Here is a 25,480-nt window from a genome sequence, read left to right as displayed (position 1 = left end):
ACATAAATGCTCTTCCATGTGTTTGTAGCATTCCTTACCACATGTTCAATGTCATTTAACAATATAAGAGAAGTGTTGAATCTCAAAGTAAGCTTTTCTTCATTTTTATTTATAAATTCCTCTACCTCCTTTTCATCCAAACTCGACATGAGTTACCTTACGGTCTACTCATATATGTCTATTTTAGTTTTCAAGACATTCTCTCATCTCGGCTTGATCTTCTCCATTAGATCACTAAGGAGCTACTGAGAAAGTTGGTCTAGGGAATACTTCCACTTATCCATTTTAGACATTAACACATCTTCTATTTGCGTTTGCTCTTCTATAGTTCTGATCTCATATTTCAATGCTTTAAAATTTGGTATGCCTAATCCTAATTCAATATTTTTCAGCCTTTCTTCAAAAGTAGGTGGATGTCTCTTAAAGATTATATCTCCTTCTTTATCTGCTTTCTTCCTAGATGATCTTCTAGTAAACACAACAATAGATGTCTTGGTAGGCTTGGTAATAATTACCTTAACTTTCTTCTTCAATGTCTCTTCATCCTATGATTTCTCTTCATCTTCTACTTCTTCATCCTTAGTATCATCTCCTTTCCCTTTAGTCAACAGAAGAGTGGAACTGATTTTCAATTTGGAAATTCTCTTCTTCCCTTTTTTGACTGCCTAAGGAAGTTTTATTTCAAGTTCAATTCTAGCCTTTGCTTCATCATAAGTTCCAAAGTATGTAGCTTTAGTGTAAATATGCTCATTAACTATTGCCTTAATTATGTCCTTGGTTTAATCTATGTTTACCTCATAACCAAGAGGTTTCACCCCATATGTCCTTGGTCTAACTGCTTGAATATATACTTTGTCACTATCAACCATGAAACAAACATCATCTTTGTAATCATCAACTAGTTTCTTGGGAATCCTAAATCTATTATTCATCTTCTCTTTGAATGCATCAAAGTAGTTATCCATAATACTTACATAGTTTTCTCCCATTTCAACTATATACTCATTAATCCAATAAAGAATAGATACACTATACCTTTATATGGGAAAAAAATTTGTACATAGAAAATAGACAAGTCAAAAGTGAACCAAGATTACAAGGATTGTTCTTAGAAGTTCTTATGCTCTCCATGTTCTCATTGAACTGGTTTAGGATCAACTCGGCAAGGTCAAGTGATAGATTATTTTTGACCACTTTGTATGCTAAATCCACAGCTTCACATGACACGTTGTTTAGTCTACTTAGTCTATAAATCTTGTGAGAAATGACATTGACATGTATCCTAAACTTGATTTCCTTGTCAGTAGCACTATTGATCTTCATTCCCCTTCCATCGCACTTGGCAAGGGTTTTATTCTCTAGTTCAACACGACTTAGGGTTTTGGTCATTTTTTCTTTTGTCAACATGGGAAGACCAGTGATCATGTGGATCATCTTCTTAGTTATCAAAAAGGGTTGTTCCAACCAAAACTCATCATTGTGCACATGACTAAGAATATATCTTATCCTTTTTATTTGAAAATCTTGTGGCACAAGTAGAGTGTGTGTTAAACCTTTTGTTTTAAAATGTTGATGTTCTAGTTTCAACACACCATTAATGCATAATTCTTTCAACGATTCATCCATCTCAAATGTTTCAATGTCTTGAATTGCAAATTTAAAATGTGAATGCATATCATTGATTAACAGTACCTTTAGTGGAATTTTTGATTGAGCTCCACTCGGATCTAGGGTTTCAACAATGACAAGATAGCTTAAAATCTGGGGCTTTCCACTCCACACCTTGAACTAACATGTTTGAACCTTTCTTTGATCTACTTGTGGATGTCATATTTTCTTGGTAGGGTTTGAGAGATTACCAAAATCTTCAATAAAAATTCACTCAAATCACTTGAATGCTCTAAAGATCGCTCTACACAGATAGCTCTCAAAAATTCATGGTGAGAAATGACTTTGATTTTTCCCTTTTTCATCAAATTTCCCATAAATTCTTGGTATGATTCTTCACTTAGATGAAAAACTGTCATCCATTTCACTTGTATTGAATGCTTGATAAAGTCTTTCATGACTCAGTAACCACATAGAACTTAGTTACTCCTAACCTTGCTTAGCAGGGTCTGTAACCCTCCCTCACTTAGTAAGGTTTGAAACCTAACCATGCTCAGTAATCATTGGAATCTTTACTCAGTGATCCCTTTGCATCTTGAATGTTGATTTGGATCTTTCATTCTTCTAACTGGAACTGATCTGAGATATCTTTAGAAACCTAGTTCCAATTCTCCTATGATAGATCAAGTTGAAATGGTGGAGTCACCCAATTCATGAGTGACTTATTCATCATTTCTTGGACTTACATTCTCAGAAGATTTTAGAATCCATTGCTGTCTCATCTGCTTTATAATGTTATTAGCTTTTTCCTTCTTCTCATCTTCAATTCTTCTAGTATCCATATAGTTTTTGGCAAGATGACCAAGTTCTAAACAAATGAAACATCTTCTGATAGTGTCTCTTGTCCTCATGTGATGTTTCACACAATTCATTCCAATGTGTCCAACTTCTCCATAGTAATGACATTTGCACCAAGTGTTATAGTCCCAACCAAATATAGCTTTCACAATTTGTTCTACTAGGTTCAATATCTTAGTTTTGCATTCTAAGGATTTGTGCCCATGCTTCTTACATTTGTGACATTTGCCTTCAAACTTATGTTTCTCTTTGCATTCATTAGCCCTATGACCATGCTAATTGCAATTATAGCACTTTCCATTGAATTTTGTTTTCCCATTGCTCCAACATTTGTTTGATGTATGACCTATCTTACCATAGTGACTACAAGTAGGTCTTTGATTCTTTTGAGCTCCTTGCTTGGCTGATTCACCTTCTTCTATATATCCAATTCTTGCTTTTCCTTTTTGTCTATAGTGACTTTGGTCATTCAATTGATTCATGTCTACTTGAGATTTCATCATCCTCTCATTGATTTTCCTTTTAGTGTCTAGATCATTCTACAATCTTTCATTCTCTGATCTTATATTCATGATTTCTTCATTTGCATTGGTAAGATGATCAATAAAGTCTATCTACTGAAGGGACAGGTGTTGAATTTCATTATTCTTTCCTTTTACATCTTCTTTTATCTTGTTTTTCCCTTCCATGACTTCACATAATCTAACTGACTGAATTTCTTGCTCTCTTCTCAATTTTCTCACTTCTTGTTGAATAGTAGTATTCTTTTCAAATAGTTCTTTGATTTCTTCATCATCTTCATCTGAATTACTGGAATGGATGTCTTCAATTCTTTCTTCAATATAGAGTTGATCATTCATCTGGATTGTAAGATCTTTCCTTCTTTTTAGGGATTGAGATAGTTGCTATTTTTCTTTCTTGAGTTGTCCAATAACCAATTCCAAATCTAGCTTTTCATTGTCAATAGCCATGTTAAGTCTGAATACCTCCATAGCCTTTGATCTTTACTCAAGTTGTTAAACTTTTCTCTGAGAACCACAAAGCTCTGATACCAATTGTTGGAAATGTTATGATAGGCTAGGTTACTAAGAGGGGAGGGAGGAATTAGTAACCAATAAAACTTAATCCTTATTTAGCAATTAATCCTTCATGTGTATTATGATCTAATTGCATGCATGAGAAACTAAAAACATAAAAGCATACATAACACTTTTGACACACAATTTTGGTGACCAAAAACCTTCTACATAGAAAGTAAAACTAGGATGGGGATGATACACACAAGCTTTAATACTGCAATATAAAGTTGGCTTGTTAAGGCTTACAATGATCACTTCTGATGGTCTATCCTGATTGGAGCAATAAAGATTGCTAGATCCACCTTGCAAAAGGATTTACAAACATACAATGAAGTATGCACTCAGTAAAGAAATTTACACAAGACTGTTAAGTCTACCTTGTTAAAGGATTTTACTGATCCACCTATTAGGATTAAATAGTGGCTAATCTCTGATCTGCAACTTGGTTTGCTGAATGAGATTCCTTAAGTGTAGAAATCACCTTGTTGTGATAGAGATCTTTGTTGCTCCTTATACTATTGTAGCCTTTGTAATTCACTCTTCTCTACTTATTATATTACTTCATTCCATTCTTTCTTACTTTGGATGTGATACAATACATTACATATATACCAATCCAATTTACAAATTACAAAGTAGGCCACAATACAAGTTTGCACAAAAATCACAAAGTCAACTCAACTACAAAAACTCAAGTTTTGAAGACTAGCTCAGTGAAGTACTAATACTCAAATCTACTATCAATGCTTAGCGTCATCATGCACTTGGTGGATGTAGAAGCTCAGTTTATAGTGATGACTTTCAAGTAGTCTTGAACTCGGTCTGCACTAGTGACTTGACAAATATTGTGAAACTCAACATATAAACTAAGTCACTCAATTCACATTGTTTAGCTCAGTCAATGCTATCACTATGAGCTTGATATAAACTAAGTCACTTGGTTAACCCTAAGTAGCTTGGTTAATACTAGACTCACATCACATCATCTATGAACTCAGTAAGCACTCCACAACTTGATTTGCATTGATAAACTTGACATACATTGAGATGCTTGATTTATACTACTAATCAACACCTTGGTAGTAACTAGTTGGTGCAAACTGAATACTATCTCTTGGAGTCGATAGCAACTATGGAACTCAGTAGATGCTAAAATGCCTTGTTAACACTGTTAATTATACAATGTGCTCGGTAGATACTTACAATCTGAATAAGTGTATGTCACTAATAACAAACATGAAGTTGTAATGTCAACAAAAGGTTGTGATAGTATAATTATATTGATAATATAAACTATTGTGATAATATAATTTATATTAGCCAATTTATGAATTGTCCCACTAACCAATATAAATAGTAATTAATGGGGCCAACTTAGAAGAGTGGTGACCCTTGGTGAAGGGGCACCACTAGGTATAAAGGAAGAATAAATCCTCCTCTCTTATCATCCAATATACACACAACCTACAATAGATCAAATTATAAATCTATAAAGAAGTGCTTAGGGGAGACAATAACAATTTTATTGTTTATTGTTGGGAAGGCAAGACATTTCCCATGGTTAAACAAACACCAAAAACAATGTATATCTAACACTCAAAAGATTATGATATAAACTCTTCACATAGTACAAATTGTTAATATTATGTTTTCTACCAAAAGTAATTGAATCAATTTCAATAGTCTATAATAAAACCTAGAAAAATGTCAAAAACCCTAGTCATGATTTTTCTAATTGAGAATTTAGAATTTCTATTTAAAATCACATTTGTAATGTAATAAGGATGCAATCATTTTATTAGAACAACTGATACATTTGATGTTGCAAAAAGAGTGTGAATTTGAATGAATATTTCATGCCAATAAGAGCTAATTGTCTGTTCATGAAATTTTATGGTCATTTGATAAATAAGTGTTAGTTTCTAGGAATCTTCTTTTTGTGATTGATTTTTAGTTCGATCAACTCATTTTGTGCTTTGAAGAATAAGTTGGTCTTACTCATGTGGATGGATGGTATGGCTTTGTAATTCTAATGAACATTGATAAATTTTATATCATTATTTTCTTTTATTATTGCCTTATGATATTATTAATTGTGGGTTCCTAATTTGAGTTGTCATGATTATTTGATTAGATCTAACCTTCTCTATACAAGTTTGGATTTCGACATGGTCGATGTCCTTAGCTTGATTAATCATTTAGTCTTTGAAACTTCTTTCAACCCATTATCTTTTGCATTTTCTTTAATAAAACAAAGCTATTTTAGTATTAGTTTACACTAGAATTAGTTTTTTGCATTGCAAATATGTTGAGCGGTCTGGATGATGTTGACGATTGTAGCTATGATACACATCTTTATCTTTGGAAATGTGGACATTATTACTGGTATTGTCACCTTTAGTTGAAAGGACGCTTATGTTTAAATTGTAATATTAAATGTAATGTCATGTGTCATTTGACATGCATTGAGGCATGTAAATTCAAAGAGTTGTAATTGTACTTGTAATAAAGAGTCACATTTTGGGAAATCAAAGAGACCTTCAGTTTGAATGTGAAGAGTCTCTCCTTAAGTTATATAACTTCTACTTAGATATTGTACACTTGAACTTTTATGATCAATAAAATGATATTTTTGTTGTGTGGCTAGGTTTTTCGCTTCATTCTAGAAGGGTTTTCCACGGATATTTTTGGTGTTTATTGTTTCAGTTTTGGCTCTTTTCTTATTTTTTTAATCTTCATTGATTTCTAGGCTCAAGATTCTGTAGAATTTGATGATGAACAAATTTATAGATCCTTAGATATCTTGCATGAAAATAACATGTTACAAGGAAGTAAGAAAGGTTGAGAGAGAGAAGAGTTTACTCAATAAACAAGAAGGTTTTATTTACTTGTGCCAAACAAAATGAATGAATTTACAACTGATCAATCCTTATGAAGGAGATGAAAACCTAAAAGGGAAACCCTAAGAGGTAAATGACATTTAGTAATTACTAATTAATTATTAAATGGAAATGCAAGTGCATAAAGAAAAATATTAAGAAGGGAGTAATGGTAATTTATTTCTATCCATCAAAATTTATTTCTACCAATCATAGACAACAAGTAAAATCCATCAAAATCTATTTCTATCCATCATCTATTGCACTAGAAAAGGCCTACATTGTGAAGTTTGATATATAATCTTCTAAGAGCTATCCAACACAATTATGACTCAACCATCTCAAAACCTTGGGAGTAAGTAATTTCATTCTTTCAAGAGAGAGATCTCAGTTACAGATACTTGTCATTGTATCATGTAAAAATTGCTCTCAAAAACTCCTATGCTAGGAATAAGTACCAAACTTGTCTTTATTTCTTCCACTTTTTAAAACATCTTTCTAGTATATTGGCCATCCTTCTTTAGCAAGTATGCACATTACCTTGCTTCTCTTTCATGAATTTGCATATACCATAAATAACTATTGCCAAAAAATTTAGAAGTAATTTGACTCATTTTATATCCTTAAATTTAGGACCTAAATTTTAAAGGTCAAGTGCTTCACAAAATTAATGGAACCCATTACCTTTAAATATTCCTAAAAACTCTTAGTAACAATCACTTTATTCTTAAAGAAACCCTCCTATATGGAACCCCAAACTTAGTCAATTAACATAAAAGACACAATAATTGAGATAAATAGAAGCTACTTTGCACTCATACACAAGTTTACATTGATGCAATTTTCTAAAGGAAATAAGTCAAAACAAAATTACATAGAAGGTACAGGTTATTTAGTATCATTATGTTGAGTGTTGTATTCATGTTGAAGATTGTTGGCGGTATCTCCCTCAAAGTGGACTACAAGGTTGCTCCCTCTAAGTAGCATATTATTATCAAGTGTTTACAACATATTTCATATTGTATTCTTTTCAATACTTCATAACAACTTTTCTAAAAAAGATTGTTTTTAGTAGATCCAAAAGATTATTATGAATTTTTGGAATGATATCAAGTATACAATTGCTCAAATGTCATATCTTTTAATTTTGTCAAATGACCAATTTTACAAGCATTTTTTTTTCAATCTTTGACAAACCTTAAAATTTAAAATTGCTGTTTTATTTTTCTAATATGTCCAAATCTTTAAAATGGAAAGCATTTTATTTGTTGTAGTTCTTTCAAATTTGATAGCACTGTTTAAATTTTTTAATACTTGGTTCCAATACTGATTTATTATTGTTTTTGATTATGACATTTCTTTTTTGGAAATTGATTTAGTGAAACCCATGTGTAATCTTCTTAAAAAGCAATTTTTTATGTTTTTTACCTACCACACCCAAGACATTTTTTGCTTCTCCATGTTGGTTGCGTTATTTAGAATCACCATTGAGATTTTTGGGAACTCGCTATTGAGAGTATAGTAGGGAACACTTTATTCTCAGTAAGTAATGATTATGACATATTAACAAAGTGCTCTTTGCCAAAAGAGTGAGATATGCAAGTCTTTGACATTTTCAGTACAGTGGAGAAAGAAATTCCCACTGATGAGATTATTACCACAAAGTTTCAAGATGGAAGCCTATTATTGCAAAATAATCTGAAAATCAACTCTATCATATGCAATTATAATATATTCTTTTTATCTTTATCACTCAAAAATTTTATTCGAACTCTATAAATAATTTTGTAAACTGGACTTGTAGTCCCAAGAAAGATTGGAGGTTTTCTTCACTCCATTTTCCCTTGCCAGTGCCTGCACTAAACATAATTTTTTGTAGGACTAGGTCAAGATAGAGTCCAGAGGCCAAAAAGCTTTGAAGCCTTGACTTGGCTAAGGACTCATAGAGTCTTGTATCACTGCTTTGTCACACTATAATTTCCAAAATCTTCCTTCATTACAAAATTTAAAGAAATTTAAAAGATTACCCCATTCTCTTCTACTGTGACATCTTCATCTCCATGACTATTTGCAACTTTGTTTTTCTTTTCATCTTTACCTTGTTCTTCAATCTCTAATGCAATTTCTTTGTTTTCTCCATTTACATTTTTTTGTCTATTTTAATACCCTCAATTATACAAATCTCCCTTTTCATTTCTTCCAAGAAAAGCAAACTTGGATAAAATAAGGACCTTTTTTCCTCATATTCGATGCTTGATTCTTCTATTTCTTTGTATTCATTCAAATCTTCCTTAAACTTGTGACTACTACTATCCATACATTTGGTCTACAAACTTTCTTCTCCTTCACCTAACCACTTTGCTCACATGTTATTGCTCCAACTATTGCCTTATTATCTTCCTTACTTGTGTAGGCTATTTGCACACCATAAATTTGGTCTACAAACTTTCTTCTCCTTCACCTAACCACTTCAATCACATGTTATTGCTCCAACTTTTACCTTATTATCTTCCTTACTTGTGTAGGCTATTTGCACACACTTCTCTCTCCATTTGATTTTTACTAAAGGGCTACAATACACCTCTTGTTTCTCTTTTTCTTGTCCTCCTTCAAGAGAACATTTTTCTTCTTAATTCTCTCTACCTCTTTGACCTCTTGAAAGAAGTTTACTTATTCGCACTCATTCCAATCTTCATCTTCTTCCTCAAGATAACATTCAATCCTCTCTATGTGCTATTCAACTTCATAGTTTTCATCTTATATCCAACCATCTACATGTGGTTCCTTCACAAGCATTTTCTCATCAACTTAAACTCCTTTGTTTTTCCCACCTCGAAAGTCATCCATTCTTGCCTCAATTTTATTCAATTCTTCACAATGCCTTTTTTTTTTCCATTTCTTCCCAATACTCTTCCCAAAATGAGATTATCATGAGTCTCTTCATGATCCAATTTCATCCTCATCTTTGAGCTCATCTTCTTCTTCAAAGACATATCTCTCAGAAATCGCAGATCCTACTCACAGCAAACCAACACATACCTATCCTCTACCCAACAAGAGGTTTTTGGAGATAGATCTCCCTCATGCACCTTGTACCCAGCCTTGACCTCTGTGGGAGGATAACAACTTTCACACATACTCTGAAAATCGATTTAGCCCTTCCAACCAATCATCTTTCTCTGATACTGTTTGATGCACAACAAAGTTTAGAGCCTTATCAAGCCGTGAGACAATGCAACTCAAAACAATATTTAAAACCACAACATGGTAAAAAGCCCCAAAATCAAGAATTTATTCACTCTTTAATATTATAGGCATTCAACTTCAATAGTGTTGGTAAACAGATTTGTCACTAAAGAAATTGCCCAACAAAGTGTATGTGGCAAATTGTTCAGAACAGTTGGCTAGGCCCTTGATATCCGGCCTTCCTCTGCGTTTAGAGGGGCAGCTCCCTCGTAAGATGAAATTTTAGATTTTTCAAAAAGGATAAGAAGAACTTAGAAAATAGGAAGGAAAACCATTGATAGAAAATGCACCACATGCCTTCAACGTTTTCATAAAAATGACGTAAACTATTAATGAGAGCTATCAAGGACTACGCTTGAGAACTTTCATCAACACAATGCTAATTCAAACATCCACAAATACTGACATCATACCATGAAAGTAATCATAGATGAATCAACACTTTAACAATCCAGATTCCTTAGAGCGATAATGCTAAATGTACTTCCTTTTATTTCTTGCACCAAGAAAGAAAGAAATAACTGATTACACAAAAACAACAATTGTACACACTTTCCAAAAATTGCTTTATGATCAGAGCATCAATGTTTCCCTGTATCCAAGTCCCAAAAAGTCCCTTATTACATTGATCTCCAAAAATTTATAGCCAATCTAGAATAACTAACTTTTCGGGTTTGTAACTACCCAAAAAGTTAGAGTTTGGACTACTTGAAGACGATTCATAACCAACTTTAACCCTTGAAGCTTAACTATGGTTAGAAAAATGAAAACTAGAGTTAATTCTAAAGTTGACCTTTTTACAAATTACATCAATAAAATTCTAAGACAACTTTAGACAGAAAAACTTCTAACTTTTAATTCTTTGAACTCGTTCCTTGATCTATAGGTGCTACCAACAATTGAGTCAAGTTTTCCTTGTACACTCTGAATGATTTGATGACTTGAGCCAAATTTTTGTTCTTAATGACGATTAAACTTTGCATCTTCAGCTTACACAACTCATGTCTCTTTCTAATTTCATCCAATTCTGTGACACAACTTGACAAGTTTTGAGTACAGGAGTTCAATGCTACTAAGAGACTGCTCAATTTCATCATAGCACTAGCATCTTAACTTTGTTTACTACCAAGTTTGGTGTTGATTTTTGTTTCTATGCATTTCAAGATGGAAGATATGTCTGGATTTTGAGTATGTTCATTAATAGGAATACCCTCTATGATCATTGGTATTTCTCCCAAGGCCCTCTTTTTCAGTAACTTGCAAGAGTTTAAGAATTGTTCTCCTTCACTCAATTGTTCATTCATACTATCATTCTTCCGTTGGATGTTTTCTAGCCATATGTCAATTTTCTCTTCTTCTCCAATGCTGATTAACTTTAGTGACCTGACTATATTGCTGTCCATGCCTTTAATCTCTATTAAATTGGCATCAATTTCTCTCTAGAATGTTTGTTGTTCCTTGAGAGTTGCCAATTCTTTTTGAATGCTTTGTTGTATATGATCCGCTTTGGTAAATGTACTTTGAACATCTTGAAATAAGCTGGATGCCTATTCTTTCATACTTTGTACCCATGCTATCACCATTTTACCATATGTTTGGCATTCTCCTATGTTTTGAATGGTTCCTTCAACAAACCTCTTCTTTGGATGTTTTGTACTTTCTATGGATGAACTAGGATCTGGAAAGGAGTCACCAATCATCAATTTGATGCATGAATAAAGAGCTCGGACTTGACACTTGAGTTGATTCTTAACTTGCTTATCTCTCCTTGACTGTTCTATTAGGATAGCAGCTGACACTTGAAATTTGTGTTCTTTCCCTTCATGAGTAGTCTGGCCTAGATCCACTTTAGTGATGCTAAAATCAGATTCATTTGTCTCATTTATGTCCTTCTCTGTGACTGGTTGTGCAATTTCAACAGATAAATTACCTGAAGTAGGGTTCACTGTTAGTCTGGAATCCATTTTAGTCTTCTTTATCTTTGTACTTCTGTGCATCAAGTCAACTACAACATCTAGATTGGGCGCCTCCAACTAAATCATCCTTTTCTTCTTTCTCTCTAAACTTTGTTGTAACCAAGATGTTGAAATACTAGTGGATGAGCCGATTACTAAAGGAACCTATAAGACTGTAGATGATAAGTTCAAGTTATGCACATTTTCTACATCTGGCTCCTCTTGGATTGCTTCTGTGCTTTCAGGAGACAATGAGCGTGAAGGAGATGCTATGGATTGAATCATCTCATCTACAAATGAGGGTAAAGCATTCATCTCAGGAGCTTCGTCAATCATTTGTTGAATCGGCTTTGAGGTCTTCTCCTTGGGTTTTGATCTCTTCTTCTTGGTGATCACATTGAGTTCACATGCTAAAACTAGGTTAACTCATTTATCTAGATCTTCACCATCATCTCCCCCTTGTGTGCTATGCAAAGAGCCTAAGGATGTAGGAATAGCAGACGAAATGGTTGAAATTGATGTTCCTTCTTGAGAAGTATTATTATTATTTACACTACTTCTTTCTGTTGACTTAGTGGTAGTAGTGGCTTCTTTGACTTTATTCTTTAACCAAGTCTCAGTTTGTTGAATCACAAAGAAAGTCCTTTCCTTGAGGTCTTTTAGTTCTGGTAGCGACCAATTGATATATGGCAATTGTAGTAATTGTATCCGCTCAAAGAAGTAAGGATCAATCAAGTCTGACCTGTCCTCTGTTACGCCTGTCACATCCCATCCCATTTTGTAATCAATGATTTGTTGTATTGTAAATCTCATCCAGTCCCTTTTTTTAACTTCGAAATCATTCTCACAATTTGCCCAAAAATCTTCCAATGTGGGAAAATGAAGATAGCTAGGTCCAAGTGCCAAGTTATTTTTAACATACCCGCTGCCATCAAATGGAAAGCGACTATAGAAAAAGTGTAGAGTTATGTTCACCATGGATCTCTCAATATTTTGAGCATCCAAAGAAGAAAAACAACTATAATGTCCAATGCCAATTGGGAAAGGGATTGATCTTTTGTTCTTGCACTTTTTGTTTACTTGACCAATTTGCCTGCAGACTTCTGAAAGTACCAACCTGTCATCTACAAAGCGAGGCAACATGAGAGGGAAATCTTGAAAACCTCCGATGCGGATGTAAGTGAATCAAGGATATTGTATGAAGAAGCTACCATAAGTACTAATGAGACTGGCTGGTTCAGGAGAAATTTGAAGTCCCATGTCTCCTTGTAGTTCCCTGGCAGTGAGCATAGAAAAAGCATCGTTCACCCTGCGAAAGTGTGCATTTCTTTGTTTCAATTGCAACTAGGGGTAATAGTTATAAATTTGAGTAGTTAAGCTATACTCCCCATAAGGGTTTAGACCGAGCCATGAATTCATACTTGCAATTGCGTACATTAGATATGAGGACATGTAAAATCCTTGATTTGCATTGAATCGTGTCAACTGGTAATGGAGAGCATCGCTAATCATTTCTCCCCAGTCTATAAATTGTTTCCCAGTGGTGATGGTATTAATATACAAAAACATCCAATCATGAAAATTTTTAGCTGCCTGATTTCCCACCACTCTATTGAGAAGAACTATCATATCAGAAATGTCTTCATTGAAGATATTCCTACGTAACATTCTTGGCAACTGCGATTGTCCTCGCCTGGGTTGATCGAGCCAACTTTTAGCAATAACATTGAGGCATGTTTTCTTATTCTGATGGAAATAACCTTGGGCACCTTCTTTAGAAATTTTTGTAAACTCTTCTCTTACTGGCAATCTAAAAGTGATGGATATAGATATTGGCTCCAACCTTGCTACAACATTACCTCCTGTAGTCTTGATGTCACTCAAATTCTGATCATATGCCTTGATACATTCTAAAACCAATTCCACACATTGAACTGCAAGCGGATGCCCTCCTGCATGGGCCAGATCACTTTCCAGCGTTCGACGTGCCAGGGGTGATTTATCTTCTTTTCTCATCATCTTCCAAAAGTTTGCAATTTCTAAATGCCCCCTCTTTGTGTCAGATATTTTGGGGAGCGCACTTTTTAGTATTACAGGAGGTTCCTTACCCTGAAAATTATACCTCATATTATCACCTATCAAGGCTGTTTTGGTAATAATGTGAAGTCAATGGTCACGTGCTTTGTATTAAACTTGGTGTTGCATCTTTAAATAATGATAAGACTTCATGAAAATCTTTACTTCACTTTGAAGAATCCAGCTCTCATGTGCGACAGAAGCATTTCATCGAACAATTCACCTCTTTGAGAGCTTGCTTTGTGACTGTTCTATGCATTCTTGTGTGGCAGTTTAGAAGTGCTTTATTGGCATTCGAGGTTGCTCATTTTGTCAAATGGATAGTGGGCACATTTTAAAATATGTGCTTCTTCTTGATGGTGGGATTGCCTGCTTTTCCTCGATCTTCAAATTACCTTCAAATGTCAATGGTCATGTGCTTGTCTATGTCCATGCACCTCTGCCCTTATGTCTTTTCATATGCTGCGCTTATTCTAATCAATTGATGATATTTCGATTGGACCACATGAGCACACTGGCTTTGAATGTATTGCTCCATTATTTTGCCAACTATTTGAACTAATTAGTGACATGAAATTCTTTCTATGGATACCGTGGGAGAGAAAAGCGGGCGGTTACCCAAGTGCTAGAGGTGAAGAATTCTGTCAAATGTTTCAGTTAAACTCTAAAGCACATTCCATCAAACAAGTCGCACCTACTGCTTTGTATTCCCATATGTGATTCTAAACTCAGTATTCAAATGCATTGTGAGTTTTTCAACTCCAAACACCAGTACTAATGCGGCTTGGGAGTATAATAATACCATGCTAGGTTGTGACAGGTTCAGAATACCATTGTTTTGACAGTATCGAGTGCCTTGGAGCATCTTCCTACGATTTTTGTTTAACAATGCTCATTCCTTTTTAGGGGCGGCTTTTCTAAATGGATCATAATTCATGATCTGCATGGGACGATAGAGCGATGTATACACCAAATAGCACATTCATTTTTGTGCATAGTCTTCCCATGCTTAATGCTGCTCACTGCACCACAACCTAGAGATAACGCATTTTGTCAAACAATTCTCATGCCTTGCTTATGGTCGCTTCAATCATCACCTTCTACATCTGCCTCACTTCTTTCTAAGTGCTTGATATCAGCCTGAGGATGTTTTAAGATGTGGCACATCACACCTCAGGTTTTTTGTCTCAACTTCATGCATTTCGATCCAATTTTTCTGATGTCACAGGTAAGAATGATGTGTTTTTGTCGTAGCCAAGCTTTCAATCAAACATGTTTGCATATCATCATTATGAAGACCATGTTGTATCTCTATGGCAAGGGCACCAACAAGATGGCAATGTTAGTTTAAAAATCCGCACACATACTCTGGTAACTTATGAGACGACTTTGATGTGAATTATTTTCTGTCATTCAAGAAGCCACCACCTTCCATTGCTAATGAACATCAATAATTTCACTCCATTGTAGATTGCATCCTCATCCTCTTTGCATAGACATTATAACTGCCATTTTATTTTTTGGGAAATACAGGAGTTGGGTTCTTGCAATTTCAGGGCTTCTTCAAACTGGCCTCAAATGAGACAGCATACCTAAATTATTCCAAACATCTATGAACTTCATCTCCAGCTGGCAATTACCTTCAAGTTGAAGTTTAGGTTAGGAGGTTTGGGTTAGAATTAGGTTAAAAAGTTGGAGTACGGGGAGAGAGAGTATGGTGAGTACGTGGAGAGAGAAAAATGGGAAGAGAGAGAGTAAAAACTCAAACTTAAAACCTTAACCTATACTTCTCTCTAAAAGCTTTAGTACGTGGAGAGAGAAAAGTATGGGAAGAGAGGAAGTTCAAATTTTCTTGAGTATTTTCTCTTTTCAATTAATTAATATAATTAAACTCTCTGTAAAATGTTGGGAAAACAAATAGGATACCGAGAAACAATTTAGATTACTCAAGCTCTATTCACTACCAACAAGATAATTCACCTGTTCTCACACAAACCCCTATTAACTGGCATTGTTAAAATGCTTCAGCTAGGCACACAAACATCGACCCACTCTATTTTTGTCTTCTGCGCACTTGCATTTTTTAGCACGATTTCTTGGCTTACATGTTACTCATAGAACCTTCAGTCCAATTCTAGTCTCTTCCTAGCAGAAGATTTCCTGTATATATAGGTCACAGATTTCTCTACTCCCGCTGCAATTACTTTGCTCCTCTATATTAATATCTTGATACCAGTACTGTTAACATATTAATCATTAGGGTTTAAAAGTTAGGTTAGATATTTTAGCTGTAGTAATTATTTTATAGCAGTTATTAAAATGCTATATGACTATCTTATTTGTGTAATGAATCTTGATGAGCAGAATACAATAAAATTTTGATTATTTTAAATCATATCAGATTTCTGAGCCTAACAGTGGTATTAGAGCATAGAGATTTGGAAGCCAATCATATTTCCAATCTAACATTAACTTCATGGGTTTTGATTCCTGAGGCACCAACATTGCTTGCTGATCACCAAACTGATGAGTAGTGTAGCAATCTGATATGGAAGAGATGATATATATATATATATATATATATATATATATATATATATATATATATATATATATATTTGATATCTTCTCCCTTCTCTGCTGAGTTCAATCACGTGTAATTTCATTTGAAGTCTTGCATAGATTAAAGAGTTGATCTTGCTGTGTGATGTGTGATCAAACTTGTTGATATTCAATTAGCAGCAGTGATCCGAGATGCCTGAAAGCGACTGATCTATGGAGACAAAGTACTAGAGTATGTATATGATGATTTTTTTATTGTCAAGATTTTATTGATTTGTTCATTGTCTTTAAAGCCATTTGCTTTACAAATTCAAGTGGAGTTGTATTTGCAGATAGTAAAAGGTTTGTTATTTGATGGAGAATTTAGTAGATAATTATTCAGGTTTTAATTTTCATACGTGGAGAATGCAAATGCAAATGCAATTGATGAATAAAACCTTATGGGGAATAATGAGAAAGACACTAATAGATGCAAATAAATTGTTGGAGTGGAACACTAGAGAGATAAAGCCAAAGCCAAGGCTATTATTGGTCTTGCTATTTTGCAGATTCTGAATAAGTTTTTTGGGGAATGTTGGCATATTGTTATTACATTGCTTAGAATGACCTTCCTCCAAACTGTCATTCAATGTAACTGCCTTCAAGGTATAAATTGTGTCTTATCAATATTAAAATAAAAAATAAAAAACTATTCAAACAAAATTTTCAAATAAGGTGAATGTTGATGACAATAATCAAGGGGATATAATTTATGGATGAAAATTATTTCCTCTCATTTGCCAAGGGGAGGATATTTTGCCAAGGAAAAGATATAATGTATATGTCAGATTCAAGTTCAAGTGAATGCAATTTCTTATCACATGCATTCATTTCCTCTCATTTGTCAAGGGGAGGATATTCTTATATGTCAAATTCAAGTTCAAGCGATTGGCAATCTTAGAAGTATGTCAAATTCAACCTTGAGTGACACTCTCATATTCAAGTTCAAGTAATGTGTGATATTATCAAAATGTCCTATGGACAAAACAATTCATAACACCCAATGTGTGTTATTTCAAAGCATCCAATGTGTGCTCTTATCAAATTGTAATACGGACAAAGAAGTCCATAACAACCAATGCGTGTTATTCTATTGCACCAATGTGTGCAACAATACAAGTTCATTGCACCCAATGTGTGCTATTTTCAATAATTATGCACCCAAAGTGTGTTAGTTCAAAAGGGATGAAATAAGTCTCAAACTAAGACCTATCAAAGCAATCGGCTCATTATATAAATTTAAAGTCCATCAATGGAAAACATGCTGAAGTATTAAAGTTTGAACTCTGCAAATTCAAATGGAGTTTAGATCATATCACAGGTGCAGGTTTTCAAAAGATGATTCAGATCAACTAACAAATGTTTCTGGTTGAGTTCAAAGTTTGAAGAGTTCAGAATACTCTTAATTTTATGTAACCCTTTCCAATTAAGGAGGGATGTTAACGTATTATTCATTAGGGTTTAAAAGTTAGGTTAGATATTTTAGTTGTAGTAGTTATTTTATAGCAGTTATTAAACTACTATATGACTACATTATTTATGTAAAATGAATCTTGATGAGCAGAATACAATAAAGTTTTGATTATTTTAGATCATATCAGATTTCCGGTTGTCTACACTTCTGATGCAGACCTCTCTTCCTCATAATGTGCTATGTATTGTTGTTTTCTATTTTATTATCATTTCAATCTTGTCTTCTGTTACATGTCTTGCGCAGTCTTCCTCTTCCCTTCGACCATGCAAGCTTCTTTCTTTTGTCTACCAGCACCTTCTCTGCATCTTGGCACCTCTCTTCTTGTTTAAATCAGACTAATTTCAAAACTCTTCATTGCCTCTTTATTATTTACACTCCTGCATCTTTGCATTCCTCTGTATGTTGTGTTTTAAAAGTTATTTTCTTCATGTAATGCCATATCTCCTGAAAACCAACAGTCACATCATAAGTTTCTCCCTCTTGCATCTGTCACATATTTGATTGCCTTGCTACTTCCACGCTGCCTCTCCCTTCATTCTTTTTGTTGGCAATCTATTGATACCCCTGTTGTTTATTATTCTTACTATTTATTCCGTCACCTATTCCAACTTTCCTTTCATAGATTTTACTCCATTCACCCTTCCTTCAAGTTGTTATAAGTAACGGCCCTGTGAATTCTTCTAAAAAGGTTGCAGTTATTAGGCTTTGTACTTGCCAAATGCATTTGCTTGAAAGCTCTTAACACTTATTCAACAAATGCACATCTTGCAATCATTGCAACTCATGAGGTATTCTGTCAGGCAGTCTACATGCCTGCTCATGCTTCCATATCTTGAGTACATGTCTTCCAGGGCATCTGCGGTTGCAACATCAAATACAATTTCCTATACTCCATACTTTGACATATGTTCATGCTCTATTCCAAAACTCCTATGCAAATTGGCAAAGGTTGTGGAATATGCATTTTAAACTTCCCTTCCACTCTTTAAGAGAGATGCCAACTAAGACATACAAAAGAAAACAAATCAACAATATATTTGCTCGATGCTGATTGTCTTAGGCCTCGGATCATCTGCATCATATACTAGTCATCACAGCCCCAAGAATCATCTCAAAGTTTTAGATATGCTTTGATTCCCACGAAGATTAAATGTTTACAGATGATCATCTAAATTATGAACTAAAAATTTAAAATATACTAATGACCATTAGCGTTACTGATTTGTTCATAAACCGAAAACAATCTTCAGGAATAGTTTGGCAGTATTTAATTGTTTTAAAATGTAGATATAAGGAATTACATCAGATACGAAAAGTCACAGTGGTGCTGAGATAGTTTTACCTCAAACTGACAAGCCAACACGTTTTAACCATTGCTATTATGCATTCCTACAATAACATCAATTTAATATTCTCCCCAAAAAAGTATCTCCCAAACGTAAAGTTGATCACATTTAGCTCATCCACACAAAATGACTACTAGATATGATGTCACAACCTAATGAGATGATCAAGATTCTTCCATAGTCTCATTGTCGTTTATTATTTCAATCAAAGATTCTTCTATAGTCTCATCGTCATCAATTTCTTCAATTTTCTTTTTTTTCCATAGCTTTTCATACTTCGCCACATGATAAGATAATGACGGTCCATGCATTACAACTATGAAGACAATATCACTTTGGTCAAATTCTCCACTAAAGTACATTTGGGACAATCGGGTCACAACTTCCTTTTCTAGCCAGCGCCTTAAAGGTTTAGCACCATAAACCTGCAAAAACCAAAACAGAAATTCGATCAACCTAAAACTAAATTGCAAGGGTTCTCATTCTACAAATGTAATATTGCGGTATCAAAATTGTATATGTAATAAAATTTGCAATTTTTAGCTGATTAGCTATTTTCTTTTCTTTTTTCTATGAAGGTAACCGGTTCAACTAGTTAGGATAGTGGATCACTGCTCCAATGACAACAATAAAATGCTGATGCATACCCTGAACCAGAATATGATAGAATCGCATTTACTTAAGAGTTATATCCTTCAAGAAAGTGCCAACAATCCATATTCAACACCATTTATCTATTAAGGTTTGGTGCTTTCTACCATTAAAATTTTTGGAAAGTAAGCAATCTACTTTTCCTCGTAACTAAGAAGCAATGATATAAACTTCCAAGTGTTTCTTGGTATTATTGAAAGGAGATTTTAATTTTTGTAGATTATTTTGTTTCAGTTCTTTTAGGTCGTCCTAACATTCCATTACTGATCATCCAATTCTAATCCAACCAAGTCTATATTTTTGAATTAGGATCTCTCTGGTGTGATATTCTCGCATCTACTTTGTTAAACTGTCTTATCCCCACTAAATAGTAACATACTCTATCATCTTTATTCTCCCCTTTTTAAGAAAATGAATGGAAGCTAGCTTCGATTGAGGTATTTAAATAACTTTACAGTTAAACCAGGACCCTTCTAATATGAAGCTCAAATTCCAGTCTATTGTTTAAATACTTCGTACCTGTTAAACAGTAGATTGGACAAGCATCGAAGCATGTAATATAAAATATACAAACCAGAGAAATAACTCTGAAAATGGACTTACAGGATCGTAGGCTTTCTCAACAACAAGGTTTAAAGCTTCATCACTGACTAACAAATGAACTCTCTTCTTAGAAAGCCATAGAGCCACTTCTTTGATCTACAATATAGCAACCTTCCGCACCTCCTCATTTTTTAGAGGATTAAAAACAAATATCTCATCAAGTCTATTCAATAGTTTGCTCCTGAAGTGCTTTCTCACTTGCAATAAAGTAGCACCACAGTTTTTCTTTTAAGAATAACAGTATTTCAATGACAATTAGATCTAATGAACCATTACTTAATTGCACTTCCTTTTTGTATTACTCTATCTTGTGCAACTTGTATGGATGTGACTCCAGAGAGTCCTGGAATAAAGTACTCTGCTCCAAGTTTGGATGTCATGACAGTGATTGTGTTGGAGAAGCTAACTACCTGACCATGTTCATCTGTCAATCTACCATCATCAAGAATCTGAATAAAGGTGTCAAGTATAGATACATGTGCCTTTTCAACTTCATTAATAGAACAACACTATATGGTTGTCTTCTAACTGCTTCAGTCAGTTGCCCACCCCCTCCAGAACCAACACATCTGCAATTATTCATTACAATTTAGCTGAAATACTGGCTGCCATTTATTCAGTATATAAGTAAGGAACAATATTTGGAATAAGACCAATCTGAAAGAAACCTCTTGCATTAGAGATACCCAGAGGGACCACTGAAAAGTCTAGAAACTGAGTGATGTTCAGTGTATTTAGACATATCTATCCGAACTAATAGGTTTTCATCATTAAACAGTTGTTCTGCAAGAGCGTTTGCAAGCTCTGTTTTACCAACTCCAGTAGGTCCCAAGAATAGAAAGGATCTAGTAGGTTGATGTAATTTCCTAAATCCTGCATTTGATCTAAGCACAGCATCTACAACTGTCTTAACCGCTTTGTCTTGCCCAACAACTCTTGCATGTAACCTTTCAACCAAGCCTAACAACCTCTCCTTACCAGTTTGGCGAAGCCTGGTAACAGGAATACCAGGATGACGACTCACTACCTGTATGAAATGTGAAATGATGGTACTGTCACTACAGATTCACTTTTTGTTGTCTTCATAACATGCAAATTCTAAAGCACAACTATTGGGAATTCAACCTCAATTTAACTCATAGGCTGCAACTAAACTCGACATGCATTAAAAGTATGAAAAGAAAAGCTATCAAGAAGAATTCAAAACTCTCATATTTCACATACGTCTGCAACTTGATTAGGTCCTACTAAAAACATTAATTTTCCTTCAAAATTAGTTTCATGCAGAGCAATTGCTTCCTCTATCTGAAGTGCCCCATATTTTATATCAGCAACTCTTGTCAGATCCATCCTTCGCTCTGCCTCCTGTAGACTACAAAATATTTCTCCATGCTTTTGCTTCAACCAACAGATTTCATTCATTCTCTCTTTTTCTTTCCAGAATTTCATTTTAAGAGGTAGCGTGCCATCTCTCAAATCACCAACCTTGTTGTGAACCTAGATGATAGGAAATATTATTATATATATATAAGAAGTTATCTTCAATCCTATAAAAAACTCCCTTGCATAGCACAATAATCTTCCTTCGTGGTTGCATAAATAACCCCCAAGCAACTGTTTAGAAGAAAGGTAATATCAATACCAACTTCCTCCAGCCGAGCCTGCTTTGCTTCATCTTTCTTATTTTCCAGAGCATGCAGCTCAACTTTTAGTTCAATTGTTTCCCTTTCAAGTGCATCTAACTTCACTTTCACATTTGCCCATGCTTCATGAATCAGATCAATTGCTCTGTCAGGAAGATGCTGATCTGTTCAGAGTTCAAACATGAAAACAATTATCAATCAATTTTACAAAGCCCACAAAATGATGCTCACTTAAAAATTTATGTCTCAGGCTTCATTTAACTCCTAACAATTTGAAGTCAAGACAATAAATTTGCACAATCATCCAAGTAAAAATTATCTGTTCAGAGTTCAAACAAGAAAACAATTATCAATCACTTTTACAAAGCCCACAAAATGATGCTCACTTCAAAATTTATGTCTCAGGTTTCATTTAACTCCTAACAATTTAAAGTCAAGACAATAATTTTGCACAATCGTCCAAGTAAAATTTAATGTTCTATCCATTTATGATCAAATCTCATATATTAAGAGCACCCCCATAGCACCAAATTTTCTAACACCAATTCAATCATATGGATATGTGGTTGAAGAGTTTACCAGTTATATAACAACAGGATAATTGGGCAGCGACTTCTATTGCTCTGTCCATGATCCGCACACCATAGTGATCTTCATACTTTTCTCTCAAACCACGCAAAATGTTAATGATGTCAGCCACACTAGATTCAGAAAGGTACACCTACCAAAGGTAGTTAATAAGGTAAGCTACTCACAAGATGACCTGTGATCTTGCAATAATCTGTATCAATAGACCGAATCAAGTGCCAACCTGCTGGAATTGGCATTTCAATGCAGCATCTTTCTCTACACATTTTTTATACTCATCCCATGTAGTTGATCCCACACACTTTAGCTGGCCACGAGAAAGCATTGGTTTAAATAAATTAGCAGCAATCATTGAATGTTCACATTTTCATAATCCAAATCTACTTGTCAATTTGTAGACTACCAATTATAATGACATCCTATTATATTAAACCATAAAGAGAGAAAAGAACAATAAAGAAAATCACTCACCAGCACCAAGGACCAAATGTAATTGGTCAATAAAGAGAATTACTTTTCCTTGGGATTCTTCTACCTCCTTCAATATAGATTTAAGTTGCTCTTCAAACTGACCCATGTATGTTGCTCCAGCAATAAGGACTCCCATATCCAATTATATCAATCGAACTCCAAGGAAATTTCTGCAACATACCAAAGAAACTTTATGAGTTTTGAAATGGGTTCATTGAGTCCCAAATCAACTACTAAAACACCAACCCCACTTGAATGGTCCAAATACATCAAATTTTATTATATGATAGCTAAAGCAGAACTATTTACGGGTATTTAGTCTATAATACCTCTGTTAAATAATATATTTTTAAAATTAAATGAAGAGACATTGGGGTCATCATCAATCTCAACATTTTAGATGAAGACTCAGAACCAGGAATTTCAAACCATTTGTGACCATGAGAGAATGCTGTAGAGCACTGTTGATGAAACCATGGAGAAGAGTGCACAACTAGAATCTACTGAAACAACAGGACCCATCAGTCTCCTAACTACACCACAAAACAAATCCTGCTGACCAGATAACTAGAACTTTCTGGCCTAAAAATTGACATATTTTTTTTATGTTTAGAGTAGTTTCCAGAAGATTGCTATAGTTTCAATATTTAAAATAGGGTAATTAAATGGAACTTGGATATTAGAAGAAGTAAAATGTGAGAAATTGTCCTGGCGAGTAAAGCATGTTAAAATGAATAGTTTATTAGTGAAGAGAGCATTTTGGAAACAACATTTTACTGATTCTAGAAATGGAAAAGAGTATTGTTGTTTTGGATAGCTATTCATATTCTTCTGTTTTCTTTCCCTTTGTAAGTTTGTAACTAGTAGTGTTCCAAACTCTCCTCACTATTAGATATTTCATGGGTGTATCGCAGTAGGTTTTTAGCCATCAACGGCTATTCTAAAAGAGGCGTGCTGTGCAGAACATGGAAATGCATGGATTCAAAAGAAAAAATCTGAATGCATGTAATAAGCGTCACGCCATCATAAAATTATTAACATGAATTGGCTTTTTCTAAACAACGATCTTGTTTTCAGAAAGAAAGAGAAATATGGATGCAACAATTCCCAGCATTATCAGCAGCGATCATCATTATACACCATTGACATCTAAGTCAGCAAAAATATGGAAGCAACAATTGCAAAGATCTAAGACAGCAACAGAACATGATAAATACATCGAATTGTTATTCGTTATTTTTTCCTTGGGACATCTCCTTTAAAAATTATTTGAGCAAGTCCCTCCACCACAGCAATCCTTCCAACTCCAGCCTCTCCAATTAGTACAGTATTGGTCTTCATCCTCCGACACAGAATTGTGATGACATTCTGGATTTCTTCATCTCTGCCAATAACTAGGTCAAGCTTTGCTGCCACTCTGACAAAGTCGCGACAATATGTTTTTTGCGCCTGGAAAGGGGTAATAATATCAAAGGTCGTTTCCACCTTCTTACCCTGTTCCACTTCCCACAGCTTCTCAAATTGAGATTTAACTGTCAAAGGACACACCCCTGCATCTGTAAAGCTGTTGATAACATGTGAATCCTCCAACAATCCAACTATGAGATGATCCACGCCCAAACGGGTGTCTCCTTTCTTCTTCTGTGCCGATTGAGCGCGCTCCGTGCATTTGATTACATCAACGCTGTTGACTGGAGGAAAGTTGTTGGACGGCAGCTTTTCCAGGGACTGGCGCAGAATTTTTTTAACGGATTCCACTGATTCATCTCCCCAAGCAGCATAAAAAATCGCTTCTTTTAGTAGCCCATCAGCATTCTCTATAAGAGCAATGGCCAAGTGAAGGGGTGTGAATTGTGCATGACCAGATTTTCGAGCGTACTCTCGACCTGATTCTACAATTTCGGAAGTTCTATCTGTGAAATCTTTGGAATCCATTTTCGATTATGTCACCTTTCAGCAACCTCCTCATTTAATAAATAGAGGTGGCTGTCCACCTTCTTCATAGAAAATAATAAAAGTAAAAATAATGTTTTTAATTATTCTTCAGGATAATCAAGTGGACTGTTAATCTTTACCATAAACAATATCAAACCATCTGAAAATCAAATATAATATAGTAAATTAGGATAACATTGTTCAATGTTAAATGTTTTCGATAAGCCATCTAATTCCGAAAATCATTTTCTACCGGACTTTCAGCACTAACAAATTAATGAAATGAGAATTGTACCCTGGGTGAAAAGAAGTGTAGAATTGATTATTTCTTTGACTTCTTCCATGCTTCTTATCCTGTACAATAAATAGTTTGGTTAGTTTCAGCACTGATGTAGATTGCAGAGAAACATGGACATGTAGAGGACAAGCTGCATGGAAGAAGTCAAAGAAACAATTATGAATATGAC

At 34.4% G+C, this 25,480-nt stretch overlaps 1 pseudogene; it reads right to left on the bottom strand.

Moving 5' to 3' along the window:
* Positions 1-19,286: 19,286 nt before the first annotated feature.
* LOC149570510 (chaperone protein ClpB1-like) lies at positions 19,287-25,013 on the bottom strand (annotated as a pseudogene).
* Between the last annotated feature and the right edge of the window lie 467 nt (positions 25,014-25,480).

The sequence above is a fragment of the Cupressus sempervirens genome, chromosome 3 (assembly GCF_028749045.1).
Source record: "Cupressus sempervirens isolate cs-2001-9-10 chromosome 3, ASM2874904v1, whole genome shotgun sequence".
NCBI classification, from domain to species: Eukaryota; Viridiplantae; Streptophyta; class Pinopsida; order Cupressales; family Cupressaceae; genus Cupressus; species Cupressus sempervirens.
Note: the sequence above shows the minus strand (reverse complement) of the source record. Positions and strands in the feature narration are given on the sequence as shown.